The sequence below is a fragment of the Microcaecilia unicolor genome, chromosome 3, assembly GCF_901765095.1.
Source record: "Microcaecilia unicolor chromosome 3, aMicUni1.1, whole genome shotgun sequence".
NCBI classification, from domain to species: Eukaryota; Metazoa; Chordata; class Amphibia; order Gymnophiona; family Siphonopidae; genus Microcaecilia; species Microcaecilia unicolor.
In genome coordinates, this window is record NC_044033.1 from 180,166,579 (window position 1) to 180,181,206 (window position 14,628).

The 14,628-nt window shown below is 41.7% G+C and overlaps 1 long non-coding RNA gene across 1 annotated transcript; it reads right to left on the reverse strand.

The window, feature by feature from the left end:
* Positions 1–402: 402 nt before the first annotated feature.
* LOC115464868 lies at positions 403–8,064 on the reverse strand. Its single transcript, XR_003941282.1, has 3 exons — positions 8,022–8,064; positions 7,380–7,435; positions 403–2,093 (listed from the first exon to the last, which is right to left on the reverse strand). It is a non-coding gene; the product is annotated as an uncharacterized LOC115464868 (long non-coding RNA).
* Between the last annotated feature and the right edge of the window lie 6,564 nt (positions 8,065–14,628).

Genomic DNA, 14,628 nt, shown 5'->3' on the forward strand with positions numbered 1-14,628 from the left:
GGAAAGTAGTTACTTACTTTTCTTAATAAACAGGCACTGATTGGGTGCCTTCTTGATGTCTAAAACTAGGCATCTTTTTATAAAACTGAGTCCATAGAGATAAGTAGGACAGAAATTCTGCAGGAAACAAACTATTGCTCTGCAATCTGAATAGATAGAAATCCCACGTGAGACAGGGTGATGTATAGCAGCGGGGTCTACTACCATCTACCCTACCAGAATGGTGAAACACTAACAAAGATTATACCGGAGGCCCAACACAGGAACAACAATAATGACAGATTTCAACTATTCTGTATTGACTAGGTCAGGGGTAGGCAATTCCAGTCCTCGAGAGCCCCATGCAGGTCAGGTTTTCAGGACATCCAAAATGAATATGTATGAGATAGATTTGCATACCAAGGAGGCAGTACTTGCAAATCTATCTCCTGCATATTCATTGTGGATATCTTGAAAACCTGACCCACCTGAGGCTCTCGAGGAGTGGAATTGCCTACCCCTGGACTAGGTGATTGTCTCATTGGGCATATTAAAGACCTTAAGTTCCTAGATGCTATAAATCACTGCTCTATGGAGCATCTGGTCCTAGAACAGATGGCATTGTGAGGGGAGGGCCATTTTAGATCTGATGCTTAATGGAATGCAGGATCTAGTGCAAAGAGTAACAATGGTGGAACTATCAAATTTGAGATTATTAAAGGAGAGACAGTAGTTGAGATCCAGAAATAGGTATAAAAACACTATTAATCCGAGCAGACAAGTTGTGAATTCTTACCCATCTCCTGGTCTTTGATAAACATTTAAGAAATATACTGTCTCATACTGTGTTCTGGATTCTTGTCCACCTTATATCATGAGAACAGCATCAACTAATTTTGAAGTATTGCTGCTGAACTGGTTGCAATCTTCATTAGAAACAGGGAAATTTCCCTTTGTCTGGGAGAGATTATTAATACTCCAATTATTAAGAACACCAATTTATTTGTTAACCAATTATAGTCCTAGTGCATCCATCCCACTATTTTGTAAGTTGATGGAGTGGTGGCTTTTCAGCTTGATGAATATCTGGACCAACACAATGTATTGCATCTTCCTCAATCTGGATTTAGGTCAAACTTTAGCATCAAGACCATCATTGGTTCACTTCTTGATAATATTCGTAGACTGATATCAGAAGGCAGGAAGGCTTTAGTGCTGCAGTTTGATCTTTCCAGTGCATTCAACCTGGTGGACCATGGTATTCTTCTTCAAATACTGAATAGTATAGGAATAACAGGAAATGTATACAGATGGTTCTTGGGGTTTTTAAAGGATTGACCCTATAGACTGGATGGTGATCTGTTGGACAAATGGAGTAACTCTAGTGGGGTTCCTCAGGGTTCTCCACTCTCCCCCATGCTTTTTAATGTTTACTTACATTCTCTAGGTTATGTCATAGAGAAGCTGGGAGTTTATTTATATAGCTACGCAGATGATCTAACGGTCTTGGTCCCAATTAATTTTTTGGTTTCATCTCATACAGATTTACTTCATGTTGTTGTTGTTAATACCTTAGAAGAATGGATGAAAAAAACATAAATTGAAATTAAATTCAGAGAAAATTATAATGATAAACCAGATATCATATCAATTTTCTTCCCATATTAAAGTATTAGGAATTTGGTTAGATAATAGGTTATCCTTGGATCATCAGATTTGCAAATTTAGAAATTATTCTTCACAATGCGTAATTTGTGAAAAATTTGGAAGTATTTTGATCAGGACCAATTTCGTCTAATGGTCCAGTCACTGGTCTTAAATTCACTAGACTATTGCAATATTATTTACTTGGGAGTTTCTACTATTGAAGAGGGCTTAATACCATACAGAATGTGGCGTTGCGATTGATTTTCTCACTGAAAAAAATGTGACAGTGTTTCTTTGTATTGCAAACAATTGCACTGGCTCTCCGGTTCATGCGAGGGTATTATATAAAAATTTCTGCTTTATATATAAGATACTTTATGGCTTAGCTCCATCCTATCTTTTAGAGTACGTGGTCTTTATGCAAAAAAATAGAGCTGCAAGAATTTGTTCTCTTTTCACATTTCCATCTGTAAAGAATATAAAGAGAACTAGGTTATTAGATAATCTCTTCTCATGTCAGGCAGTTTGCTTAAAAAAAAGGAAATTCAAACGATGTTAATATTGGTGACAAGTTATAATCAATTCTTAGGCAGATTAAAACTATTTGAAAAAGTAGTCCTGAATTATAGTGACCAAAATAGACCGATTTGTTTCATTCTTTTAATCTTATATTGAGGATTGTAGTTTCAGGTATTACCCTGCTTCTTTAATCATGTAATCCGCATTGAACTGCAAGGTATGTGGCGGAATATAAATTTATTGTTAATGTTAATTGTTAAGGAAACAAAAGAGGCAGTGACAAGAGCTAAAAGTCTGTATAAAGCATAATGAATATAAAAATATCTTGGTCATCCAGATAAAATTCTAAAAGGAGACCATTGGGCTTATTTTTGAAAGAGAAGGATGCCCATCTTTCGACACAAATCTGAAGATGGACATCCTTCTCACAGGGTCATCCAAATCGATATAATCGAAAGCCGATTTTGGACGTCCCCAACTGCTTTCTGTCGCAGGGACGGCCAAAGTTCAAGGGGGCATATTGGAGTCGTAGCGAAGGCGGGACTTGGGCGTGGCTGACACTAGGATGTACTTGACCTATAATGGAAGAAAAAAGGACTTCCCTGACGAACACTTGGACGACTTTACCTGGTCGTATTTTTCTCACGACCAAGGCACAAAAAGGTGCCTGAAATGACCAGATGACCACTGGAGGGAATCGGGGATGACCTCCCGTTACTCCCCCAGTGGTCACTAACCCCCTCCCACTCTCAAAAATATCTTTCAAAATATTTTTTGCCAGCCTCAGATGTCATACTCAGGTCCATGACAGCAGTATGCAGGTCCCTGGAGCAGTTTTAGTGGGTGTAGTGCACTTCAGGCAGGTGGACCCAGGCCCATACCCCCCCTACCTGTTACGTTTGTGGAGGAAACAGCGAGCCCTCCAAAACCCACCAGAAACCCACTGTACCCACATCTAGGTGTCCCCCTTCACCTGTAAGGGCTATGGTAGTGGTGTACAGTTGTGGGTAGTGGGGTTTAGGGGGGGGGGGTTTGAGGGGCTCAGCACACAAGGTGAGGGAGCTATGTACCTGGGAGCAATTTCTGAAGTCCACTGCAGTGCTCCCTAGGGTGCCCGGTTGGTGTCCTGGCATGTCAGGGGGACCAGTGTACTAGAAATGCTGGCTCCTCCCACGACCAAAGGGCTTGCATTTGGTCGTTTCTGAGATGGATGTCCTTTGTTTCCATTATCGCCGAAAATCAACCAAGTCTAGGGACGACCATCTCTAAGGACAACCAAAATTTCAAGATTTGGACGTCCCTGACCGTATTATCGAAATGGAAGATGGACGTCTATCTTGTTTTGATAATACGGGTTTCCCCGCCCCTGCATTGGGATGTTTTGCGAGGACGACCTCATCAAAACTTGGATGTCCCTTTCAATTATGCCCCTCTAAGGGACGGATCCAGACAATGGTACCCAAAGTTAGATGCTGGAAGGTCCATGCTAAACTAGTATTCTTTATAGGTTGCTCTGTACTAAGTGCCCTTTATAAAATACCAGCTTAGTGCAGATTTTGTGCCTAATTATAGGCGCCAGTGTTTACAGAGGCTGAAACCTGGTGTTTTCAGCAGTTGAGCGCGAATAACAGTATTCTAGGAATGCCGCCAGATCCACCCATACCTCTCCCATGGCCACACCCTTTTGAAATGTGCACTAGAAAAGTTAGGCACAGGTGTTACAGGGTTAGGATAAGAACTAGTGGGCTTCAATTGTAAGGAATTTGGGGTACACACCAAAGTGAATTGAAGAAGTAGCCTAATGGTTAGTGCAGTTAAAACCAGGGGAACTGGCTTTGATTTCCACCACAGCTTCTTGTGACTCTGGGCAAGTCATTTAACCCTTCATTGCCCCAGGTACAACAAAAGTACCTGTATATGATATGTAAACCACTTTGATTGTAACCACAAACAACAGGCTACTACACCACCTTACTCATTGCAACCACAGAAAGGCAGTATATCAAGCCTCATTCTCCTTTGCTTTCCCTTTCCAAAGAAATTAACTATGCCCCCAGCACAGGGGCCTGTCTTCCCTGCATTCCTGATTTTTCATTAATTCTTTATATATTATACTCATTATATATCTGCTTTCCTCCTTGCTGCTGAAAAGTAAAAGGGGCTAAAAAAGTATTTGAAAGTATTACTCCCTAAAAATAACTAACTAAATAAATAAATAAAAACAATTATGAGTCTTACACTCTTCAGAATTTGAGTCATAAAACTTTGTTTTGTAACCTGTCAGCTTCTCAGATTTCTTTCATCTCATTTCACACTGTCAGGCTGACCATGCAATTTAATCCTTAATTGGTCTAAGTGTTATCTCATTTCATTTCTGTTAACATAGACGGGTTCTGCGTGCAGACTGTCTCATAATCCTTTGCTGCCCGGGCGGTGCCGTTGAGAAGCCTGTTGGGATTATTATTAGCAACTGCTTGCACAGAAGCCTGTTCACATTTCAAACACAAAGATCCCATCTGAAAGAGTTTAACAAAACTCCACCACCCAGCACTTGAGACACAGCGTGGCTAAATGTACGTCATGCCAGATACTACTACTACTACTTAACATTTCTAGAGCGCTACTAGGGTTACGCAGCGCTGTACAATTTAACAAAGAGAGACAGTCCCTGCTCAAAGAGCTTACAATCTAATAGACAAGTGAATGGTCGGTCCGATAGGTGCAGTCAAATTGGGGCAGTCTGGATTCAGTGAACGGCAAGGGTTAGGTGCTGAACGCAGCATTGAAGAGGTGGGCTTTAAGCAAAGACTTGAAGACGGGCAGGAAGGGGGCTTGGCGTAAGGGTTCAGGAAGGTTGTTCCAAGCATGGGGTGAGGCGAGGCAGAATGAGCGGAGCCTGGAGTTGGCGGTGGTGGAGAAGGGTACTGAGAGGAGGGATTTATCCTGTGAACGGAGGTTACGGGCGGGAACGTAAGGGGAGATGAGGGTAGAAAGATAGTGAGGGGCAGCAGACTGAGTGCATTTGTAGGTAAGAAGGAGAAGCTTGAATTGAATGCGGTATCTGATTGGAAGCCAGTGAAGTGACCTGAGGAGAGGGGTGATATGAGTATATCGGTTCTGGCGGAATATGAGACGTGCAGCAGAGTTCTGAACAGACTGAAGGGGGGATAGATGGCTAAGTGGGAGACCGGTGAGGAGTAAGTTGCAGTAGTCCAGGCGAGAGGTAATGAGAGCGTGGACGAGAGTTCGGGTGGTGTGTTCAGAGAGGAAAGGGCGAATTTTGCTGATGTTAAAGAGGAAGAAGCGACAGGTCTTGGCTATCTGCTGGATATGCGCAGAGAAGGAGAGAGAGGAGTCAAAGATGACTCCGAGGTTGTGGGCAGATGAGACGGGGAGGATGAGGGTGTTATCATCTCCACCACCTCCCCCGGGAGGGCATTCCAAGTATCCACCACTCTCTCTGTGAAAAAATACTTCCTGACATTTTTCTTGAGTCTGCCCCCCTTCAATCTCATTTCATGTCCTCTAGTTCTACCGCCTTCCCGTCTCTGGAACAGGTTCGTTTGCGGATTAATACCTTTCAAATATTTGAATGTCTGTATCATATCACCCCTGTTTCTCCTTTCCTCCAGGGTATACATGTTCAGGTCAGCAAGTCTCTCCTCATACGTTTTGTAACGCAAATCCCATAGCTACAAAAATGGTATGGGATTTGAGTTACAAAACGTATGAGGAGAGACTTGCTGACCTGAACTTGTATACCCTGGAGGAAAGGAAAAACAGGGGTGATATGATACAGACGCTCAAATATTTGAAAGGTATTAATCTGCAAACAAACCTGTTCCGGAGATGGGAAGGAGGTAGAACTAGAGGACATGAAATGAGGTTGAAGGGGGGCAGTGTCAACAAAAGTTTCAGGAAGTATTTTTTCACGGAGAAAGTGCTAGATACTTGGAATGCCCTCCTGTGGGAGGTGGTGGAGATGAAAACGGTAACGGAATTCAAAAATGCATGGGATAAACATAAAGGAATCCTGTTCAGAAGGAATGGATCCTCAGAAGCTTAGCGGAGATTGAGTGGCAGCACTAATGGTTGGGAGGCGGGACTAGTACTGGGCAGACTTCTATGGTCTGTGCCCTGAAAATGGTAGATACAAATCAAGGTCAGGTATACATATAAAATAGTGCATATGAGTTTATCTTGTTGGGCAGATTGGATGGACCATACAGGTCTTTTTCTGCTGTCACCTATGTTACTATGGAGCTCCTAATGCTACTATAAAGCAGGGGTTCTCTATCCAGTCCTTGGGACACACCTAGCCAGTCAGGTTTTCAAGATAACCACAATGAATATGCATGAGATAGATTTGCATACAATGGAGATGGGGCATCCAGATCTATCTCATGCATATTCATTGTGGGTATCTTGAAAACCTGACTGGCTAGGTGTGTCCCAAGGATGGATTGGAAAAAGAAGCCAGCAGATCAATATAACATCAGAAAGATTTTATTGAAGATACCGCATGTAAACAAATTGCCCAACACAGGCTGTGTTTCGCCCACCAAGGGCTGCGTCAGGGGCTACAATAAACAAACAGATTGAATTATAATAAATAAAACATCAAATTTAAAATATAAAAACAACAGACTTAACATATAAAAACAACATACCACCATAGTTTCTCATATATTCATGAACAAATAGATAATGTATAAGCTATAAAATGATAATAAAATGTTATACATACATGTATGTAAAATCTAAACATGAATAAATAAGTATGTGGTGTACATAGAAAGGACCACTTAATACTAATAAATAAATCATCCCATCACAAAAAACGCATTATATGTATTTAAAAATTGTATATATATACAAGCATGTATACGATTCCCAACATATATATAATAAATAATAAATATCTATATAAGAACATATACATAAAAACAGCAAAGCAAGGGCACTGATATACAGCATTAGACCTTGAACATATATAAATATGTGAAAATATTGTGTAACATATTAAATAATAAAAATGGAGTGGTGGACACATACCTAATTTGAAACCTTCTGAAAGGAGCAACTCTAAAAACGGAAAACCTAAAAATATGAATGTAATCAAACACTAAATACAAATATATCAAACCAGCAATGATAAAAGATCATAATAATAAGAAATAAAAACAAAAATAAATAGCAATATGAATAAGATTATGCAATAAAAGGTTACTCACTTGTGGTGTATAATAGACTGGAAAAAACCAGTGCATACAGCAGATGCCTAAAATGACTGTCCAAAAAATAATGAATGAAAATTAAAAATGAAAATGAATAATGTATATAAAATCACTACTGTCCAGATTAACAGGATGTGGAGATGCACAATATACTGAGTGTATGTGAGAAACATCTAATGGAATGATGTCATGGTTATACTATATATTGCTGTGTCAGAAAGAATAGTGCTATGGTGTGTGTATGCTCGCTGCGTATTGTCAGAAAAAACCTCTAAAACTATGTGCCAAAGGTGTCTAACAATAAAGGGTTATACTTGATGATACATGTTTAAAATCATTAAAAAAAACACCATAAAGCTTTAAAGTATTACTGTTACTCGTTCACAGTAAGAGACTATATGTACAGGAAAGGGAATTTTAAAAAAACAAAACATAGAGCACAATAAAATGAAACCGAGATGAGCAGTGCCTGAAAATCCAAGTCAAAAGTGAAGGGGGAGGGGAGAAAGAACCACCACTAAATGCTGCATGCAATTGTTGTCAGAGAGGGAAATAGCACTAGTATAACGGAGACACTATCCGAAGGACCTATAAATATAAATATCTTATAAATAACCTTGAAACAGAGGCTATACTCACTGTGACTCTTAACACAACGCAAGCAGAGGCACTGCTGTCAAACCTGGAAAAACTTTGAGGAGTGTCATGTGATGTTTTTTATCCTTGATTTCTGGGTCAAAGTTCAAAAAAAGGAAAATGAATTAAAAAGCCAAAGGACTGTATGCTATTGGCAAAGAATGACCGCAAATATCAAAAAATATCCATACGTGACAAAAAACAAATCTTAAAACCACCAATGCTGAATTAGAAAAAATGTAAATGAGGATATTGAATGATACTATGTAGTATTGACATTGGAAGTTGATATATATGTATTAGGATAATTAAAAAGCACTAGACTTGCAAAAAAAAATACGTAGTGATTGTTAATGAAATGCAAACGACCAAAAACAAAGAAATAAAATGCAATAATAGTCACCCTAAGTGAAAAAGTGCTCATAGTTAGGGCAATATATAGAATGCATGAACAAAGTTAAAAATATAAAAAACATATATATATGTACCCATGATTGATAAAAATTGAAAATAATGGGATGACAAAATAAAAAATGAATATAAATAAAAAGAATAATTTATTCAAAGAAAGACTGGTAGATTTGTCTCCATGTTCAGACCTTTAGGATGTGGTGTTTGTAACTCAAAAATAAATTGTTGCTCCTTTCTTAGGAGGAAAGTGTCAACTAGTCCACCTCTCCAATTCTTCTTGTAAACAAATACAACACAAAACCGTAAATCTTCAAAACAATGTCCTAAAGTCTTTGAGTGTTCCACCAGTGGTTTCTCGAGTGCATTCCTTTTTATGGCACTTTTATGCTCAATTATTCTGGTATTGAATTGTCTCTTAGTTTTGCCTATATAAGCTAAACCACATGGGCAAATTACCGCATAGATAACATTTTTAGTTTTACAATTAGAGAATTCTTTAAGATGAATCTTTTTATTCGATGATGGAATATGAAGAACAGTAGTTTTAATATTCATATTGCAGACAGAGCAGGAACCACACGGATAATGTCCTACTGGTAATTTCCTTAGTGTTGTTGATTCAATATGTAATGCTGATGGAACTAATAAATCCTTTAAATTCTTTTCACGTTTATATGCTACTAATAACTAATAAGCATTCAGTGTCTTTTAGACATGCTCTTGACCGTCAAAAAGGTATGGATAGGTAATACTCCTACAAGTGCACAACTATGTGCTAAAAGTTTGAGGTGACAAAAATAGTGCAAAATGCCTGGAAATGCACAAAACGTCCTGTAGAGATATTTTGTTCTATTTTTTTTTTTTGCATGAAGTTCACTTTTGCAAAGTCACTTTGCAATAGCAAACTATCACGCGAAGTCCACTTCATGCAAAAGTTTATTTAAATTTTGAATTAAAGAGCTGCTGTGATGTAAAATCATACAAAGAAGCTCATTAGTGCAAAAAAAAAAAGTGAAAAATAAACCCACAACAAGGCTTTGCAGGCTTGGTTTCCAAATAAATAAATAAATAAACGAATAAACGAATAAATAAATACATTTGATTTAGAGGCTGAGCGAAACTGCTTTTTTCAGTTTAGGCTGAAACCGAAACTGAAAGCTTTTGGCAGAAACCGAAATTGCAGCCAAATCTCATTACCTGGTTTCGGTCAAAGCCAAAGCTGAAACCTCAAGTGTGGTTGTGTGAACGTGATCCAGTAAGGGCCGCTAGGGATTGTCAGAGATTGTAGTCTGCATCCCTCTGCCAAACTCACAATGAAAGACCATATTTCTACCTCCAAGCCTGTATATAATAAATGTAAACTGCTTTGGTTGTACTACTGAAAGACGGTACATCAAATCCGTGACCCATTTGCAGTGGCTGACTTTGTGCCACACTCAGAATGACAGCTGACATCTTAGCTCCACAGAGAAACTAATTCCTAAAGAGCTTATCATCCCAAATTTACAAACTAAAAGCATTTATTTGGAGCACTCTACCATATAAACTATTGTGCAAGATGATAACTGCATTACTTGCAGTGGCGTTCCTAGGTCGGCTGCCATCCGGGGTGGATCGCCGCTTTGCACCCCCCCCGGGTGCAGCAGCGTCTGTCCCCCCAGGGTGCAGCACGACACCCCCTCTGGTCCAATGGCATCCCCCAGCGCATCAAACCCCCCCCCCCCCCGGGTGCATTCTTAGCTGCTGGGAGCAGCCGCGCAGCTGTTGGCTCCGCTGGCTCCCTCTGCCCCGGAACAGGAAGTAACCTGTTCCAGGGCAGAGGGAGCAGGGAACCAGCGGAGCCGACAGGCATGTGGCTGCTCTCTGCACCCCTCCAGCAGCGTGCACCCGGGGTGGACCACCCCCACCGCCCCGCCCTTGCTACGCCACTGATTACTTGCAATCACAGTACAAAAAGAAAAACAATATAATGAGTATCTTCCTTCCCCCAGGACTACCTTATAATCCCTGGTGGTCTGGTCAAGGCAGGAGCGATGCCCCAGCTGTGGCAGCCACTTTGAGAGCAGAGCCAGAATGGGCAGAAGTAACTAAGGATCATTCCTGCCCCAACTACACCTCTAGATCACCAGGGATTGTAAGATAGACTCAAGGGAGCCTATGAGTGTGGGTGGGGGGAGGCATTCAGGAAGGGTCGTGGAGGAAGGGCAATTCTTATTCAGGGGGAGGGAGGGAAGGAGACAAACAGGACAAAGCACACATTTTCAGCTTCTACCGAAAACATATGGTCATTTTCAGCCAAAAACGAAAAGATGGCCAAAAATTAAAATAACCTCTCAGCTGAAACGGAAACTAGACCGGTTTGACAGAACTTCAATCTAGAGAGTCAGTCTGTCTGCAACAAACCCCCCCCCCTCCAAAAAAAAAAAGAAAGAAAAAGATATCAAACTCGTAAGTCAACCCTGTTTAATACATAAATCCATTTCTACTCACATTGCCTCAATTGGCAGTGAATATTGCCTTGCTGTAAAGAGCTTCTTAACTGGTCAATGACTACACACTGTAAACTGTCAGATGTATGTTACTGTTCCATGAAATGCAAAACCAACGGTTCTTCAACCTTTCTGCATTGCTTGATTAAATGTTGATGTTCTCTAAACCTAGTCTTCAAAGCCCTTGATGTCTTGTCAACGTATAATAACCCGCATGGACACCACACCACATAAATAACTGAACAAGATTCACAAGAAAAGTTGTGCTTCAAATGATAAATTCAGCCTGTTATGTTGAAACTCCGACATCTCTGTTATCACCATGGACACCAAGCAATTTCCACATTTCTGATATACTCTCCCTCTGACATCAAAGGTTCTGCTTGCTGCTCCTCAGATTTCCGAATGGCATAACATATCTTGTAAATTAGTACTCCTACTAAATGTCATTAAAAATTGTGAGGTTGATATTCAGCCAGTGGCTCTCAGGGTTTTGCTGACTGCCGCCAGCGTTATGCCCGGAAATTCAATGCTGTTTAAGCATAGCCATTTAAGTGCAATATTCAGCACTTAACCTGCTATAGGGCACCACATAAAGATAGGACTGTGTTTTATGTGGGGCACCCCGACATAATAGAACATACAAAAAAAAAAACCTGACAAAAAACACCCAACAAAACAGACTAAAACCAAAACAGACCATGACAAAAAAAAACCTATACAAAATAAACCACAACAAAACAGATTTATGATTCTCACTAGATACCAAGTGTGGATAGTGAAGCCAAGCTGTAGGCAGGTGCCAGGACTTTCAAGTGACAAGCCTTGAACTTTCTCAGTAATTTATGGCTCCTCCACTTCTTTGTACCATTCAAAAATAAATCTATTTCATCAGGCCCTTTTGTCGGGAGTCTATTTTGTCAGGGACTTTTATGTCGGGAACTTTTTTTGTTTGGAGCTTTTTTGTCTGGTTTCTTTTGTCTGGTTTCTTTTGACCAGGTGCCTTTATGTGGTCCTGTTTTTGCAGTTACCTTGGACGTTAAGTACTGGATATCGGCACTTAACCTGCATAGTGCTGACTCTGCCCCAGAACGCCCCCAAAATAGCCAGTTTTGAGATAGGCGGTAACCGGACATTTTCAGCTGCACTAACCGGTTAAGTGCCACTGAAAATGACTGGTTAGCCCCTAACAAGTTATTTAACTGGCCAGGAACAACTGGCAAGTTAAATTGCTTGAATATCGACTTGTGTGTGTCTTTTAAGGTTGGCAGTATTGACAATACGTTGAGGTGTTGCCCAACTATCCGAGTGATGCAGAAAGAAAAAAAACTGACTTGCTTCACTGGAAATTGTGCTCACTTGAAGGTTCCCTCAGCATCCAGGGCCTTTGTTTAATCTTTTACGTTTGGCCTCTGCCTGTTTTTCATATCTGAAACTATTCACATCCATGTTTGCACTGCTTTAGTATTGAATTCCTCTTTTTAAAGGGTTTTACTAAGGAGCCTTCACCTCCCTTATCAGTCAGTAACTGAGGGAGAGAAGTATTCCTTTCTGGATAGGTGTACATGTTCTGACTGGTCACCCTGGCCAGGTCCTGCCCTGTTTGAGTCAGGCAGAGCAAGAGTATAATTGTAGCTATGCACTAGTATTTTTCAGAAGTCTTTTCTAGGAACTTTTTTCCTTTCCTTTCCTTTCTTTCTATTTTTTTGCTCAATTGTTCCATATTTATGCACTGTGGGGGTTTAGTTGCAGGTCTGTGCAGTCTAGACCCTTCATGCATCGCACGGAATGCTCATTTTAATACTAATAAGTTCATTGTAATATATTTGCATTGGATTATCGGTAGCTGCTATGGCAAACGGTTAAAGACATGCAGATCCCCTTTGTGCATTAGACACTAAATAATGTTTGCTTTAGACCAGCTCCAACCGGTGTAAAGCAAATGTTGCAAGCACGGTTAGCTTTGTGCATCGGGCCCTAAGTCAAAGAACCATCAGCATGTACTTTAAATAACCCATTTAGGAGGTGGTTCTTTAAAGGGTGCTAAAAGATAGGTGCCAAAAATCTTAGCGCTGAGCAAGTATTGTATAACATCAAATGTGCAGGCCCAAATCCATATTAAATTACTAGCATAAATTGGCAATGATGAGCACGATATTCAGCTGATGGTGGGCAGCGCTTTTACGTCCACCCCTAAACCCGGATATTCAATGCCGGGTCATTTCCGGTGACTGGCATTGATGATCCGGGCTTTTTTAAACTGCTAAAACGTTAACCAGTTATATTCAATGCTAACAAGTTAACCTTTTAGCAGTTAAAGGTAGGACAGCTATTTATGCAGTCCTATTTGACCGCTAAACTTATCTGGTTACCGGATAAGTCACACGATGTAGCTGGTTATGCACTAGATGCTAATTGGCAATATTAGGTGGAGAAATTAGTTATCTCCAGGGGCGTAGCTACATGGGGGCCTGGGCCCCTGTAGATTTGGTCCTGGACCCTCCTGCCGCCGACCCTCTCGACCCCCCCTCCCGCCACCAACCCTCCCCCGCCGTCGCCGTGGGCTACCTTTGCTGGTGGGGGACCCTAACTCCCACCAGCCGAGGTCCTTTTGCTTCCCGCGCTAGGCTTCGTCCTGTTTCTGATGTCCTGCACGTTGCACGTGCAGGACATCAGACTCACAGAAACAGAACAAAGCCTTTCAGATCAAGGCTTCGTTCTGTTTCAGTGAGTCTGACGTCCTACATGTACAACATGCAGGACGACAGAAACAGGACGAAGCCTTGCGCGCGAAGCAAGGGGACCCCGGCTGGCGGGGATTGGGGTCCCTCGCCATCAAAGGTAGGCAGCGGCTGAGGGTTGGCGGCGGGAGGGGGGTCGAGAGGGTCATCAGCAGGGGGGGCAAAGTTGGTGGTGGCGGCGTGGGGGGGGTCAGCCGACAATGGCAGGGGGGGGGGGCTAAAATGTGCCCCCTCACCTGGGCTCTGGACCCCCCTCCCGCCGAAGTCTGGCTAAGTCCCTGGTTATCTCCTCTTGAATATTAGCTGTTACACACTGATATATACTATCTAACCAGTCAGCCGCCGTGTCTGGCCAGTTAAACTGGTTTGAATATTAAGGGGGATGTGTCTAAATTTAAGTGTGAACACTTATGCCATGTCTAACAGCAGGTAGAGGCCGAATAAATTTTGGTTTTGGTTTCAACACTGAAACCGGTCTGAAATTCAGATTTGGGTTTTGGCCAAAAATGCCAGGGCATTTTCAGCTGAAACCAAAACTCCCCCACACCCCACTGCCGTCAGCACTGCACACAACCTCCCTTCCCTCTCACTCACCCCTCGCCACTGCCAACAGCCTTGCTTCGCCCCTCCCGGACCAACAGTGAGACTACCACTGAAGCTCCCGGTGGCCATTTTGGCAGCGGAGATGGCTGGGGCTGGGGCGAGAGCTACTGTGAATTGGCCTTGCTCCGGTTAGGCCACTAGACTACCAGGATGCTGAGGTAGTCTAGGGGTGGGGGGAACCTGACTGATGGATAGGTCCAGGAGAGATGAAGGGAGGCTGTGTGCTGCGGCAGCAGCGGTGGAGGGATGGAGGCTGGCTGTGTGTGGAAGTGGCAGTGGCTGACTTTGTTTTTGGCTTCTCTTGAAACCAAGCAGCCAATTTGGTCGCGGATTCAGTTTCAGCAGAAATTGAAGATCCTGGGTTCA